This window comes from Callospermophilus lateralis, chromosome 12, assembly GCF_048772815.1.
Source record: "Callospermophilus lateralis isolate mCalLat2 chromosome 12, mCalLat2.hap1, whole genome shotgun sequence".
Lineage (NCBI taxonomy): Eukaryota > Metazoa > Chordata > Mammalia > Rodentia > Sciuridae > Callospermophilus > Callospermophilus lateralis.
Genome location: NC_135316.1, coordinates 78,088,414 through 78,090,832, shown reverse-complemented (window position 1 = coordinate 78,090,832; position 2,419 = coordinate 78,088,414).

The window sequence follows — 2,419 nt, the reverse complement described above, 5'->3', positions numbered from 1 at the left end:
TAAATGCCAAATGTTTTCTCTGATAAAAAGAGGCTGATTTATAATGGAGTTGGGAGGGGGATTGTGGGAGGATTAGATGAACTCTAGATAGGGCAAAGGGGTAGGAGGGGAAGGAAGGGGGAAAAGGGGAGGAAAGATGGTGGAATGAGACGGACAGTTACCCTAAGTACATGTATGAAGAAATGAATGCTGTGAATATACTTTGTATACAACCAGAGACATGAAAAATTGTGCTCTGTGTAATATGAATTGTAGTGCATTCTGCTGTCGTAGACAACAAATTAGAATTAGAGAAAGAAAAACTTGGATGGTGAGACAGTGTCCTCTTTCTAAACAGGTGAGCCCTTTTAGGACAACCGATTGGTTTTCTTGTTGACTCCCATGGCTACGTGTTGACAATGGTGCAGTTCCTGGCGTCCTTGCGCCTTGATTTGGGGAAATAGTCCAATTCAGTTCCCTCCCAAATTGCTCTCACGGTTACAGGCAGCTTCTTATAGGTCCTGTAGGCTTGCTGGGATCTGATGTTGCAGTCTAGTGGGCTTATCTCCATGAAGGTCTCTGGAGACAGAGACTGTCCAACTTATCAGAGAAAGTCCAATTCAAAGAAGGGCACAAGAGCACTTGCAGTACTGACAAAGTCGCCAAGAATTGCAAAAACAGTTTTTACAAAGCCGTTATCTTTATTATTAATGAAAATGCAGAATAAATTCTATTATTTTCCTTCCCTTTACAGTCAAGGTCTTGAAATGTTATTCAATAATTATCTTCTCTTTATCTTTTATTCATTCTTCTACCTTAACAATCTCAGGGCCATCCCCATCGCTATACTAAAATCACTCTTTTCTGAGGTCATTATTAACCTTCTAGTTACCAAATCAAAGATAATTATATATATATATATATATATATATAGTCTCCCCCAATACACTCACCACACACACCACTGAGAATCTTCTTCTTGAAATTCTCTTCTCTGCTCTTGGAGTCTATGACAGTATCTTCTTTTGAATTTCCTCTAAGGTCCCTGATTGTTCCTTTGACAAGAACCTTCTTGAAAGATTTTCTAGATGGCCTTTCTTTCTGTGTTGTCATTTTCTTTTCTTCTATGTTTATTCTCAATTTACAAATAAGAAATTGACAAATTGACAAATAAAAAATAGAAGCTATACCCACCCACATATATATATTTATGCAGACACCTTGTTTTAATATATGTGCACAATGTGGAATACACTTCTTTTATTGGCTCTGTGGGATCCCCATCTACCCAACTGCTCACCAGAGACCTGAATTAGCTCTCCTCAATCTTTCCCACTCTCTATATTGCAGAGACCTACTGATTGTATCCTCTTCTCTAATCTATCACATCTTCTCCATTTCCACTAATTTTGTCTTGTTTGGGCCTATTATTCTGCATCTGGATGACAACAACCACTTCCCAAAGCCTTAGACCACAGTGAATGTTCAACAACTTTGTTGGAGAAATGGTTACAAATTCATGATTCTTCTCGCCACCACTGCCACCCAGAGACTCACCAAACTTGCTCCAGGAATCTTTCTAAAAAAGACACAAGTTGTTCATATCACATCTCCCCCTACTTCAAATCCTTCAGGATCGGTTTTAAGTTTTAGTCATCTTGGCATGGCACACAATAAACTTCTTGCCCTTCCCTAACCTCGTGTGCCATCATGCCCCCTGTGAATTGTCCCTGCCACCACGTAAAATGACTCACAGTTCCGCTAACCTTTAAGGCCCAGCTCACCTCACTTTTTCATTAGGGTACAACTAACATTCAGTAACATGCAGATGCTAAATACATGAACTCATGGATTTTCACAAGTGTATACACTAGTGTAGCTATCGACTCAACATCTGGAACATTTCTGTCATTGCAAGACGTTCCCCATCCTTACCAGTCAATCCCTCCACCTTCATAAGAGGAAAAACACAGTTGCAACTTCTATCACTTCTATCACCGTATATTTCTTTGCCTGTGTATCTGGCTTCTTTTTCTCAACACACCTGTGAAATTCATTCATATCATTGTATGTACCAGATGTTCACTCCTTTATATTACTGGCTAGCATTCCACCTTTAAATATACAATATGTTTATGCATTGGTGGGCAATTGAGTTGCTCCCAGCTTAGGGAACTGATAAATATAATTAAAATAAGCATTCTTATACAATCATCTTGTGATTATATTTTTCTTTTGCATAAATACCTAGAAGGGAATTACTAGGGGTAATGTAATAAGAAACTATTATTTTCTAATAATGTGTTCATGTATTTGACAACATTTGTTGTCAATTTTTATTTTTTTAGGCACCTAGTGTATGTTAACTGGTGTTTCATTGTAGATCTCTAAGTTTCATTTTCTTTTCAATTAATAATGTCGGTCCCCCTCTCCAATGAAT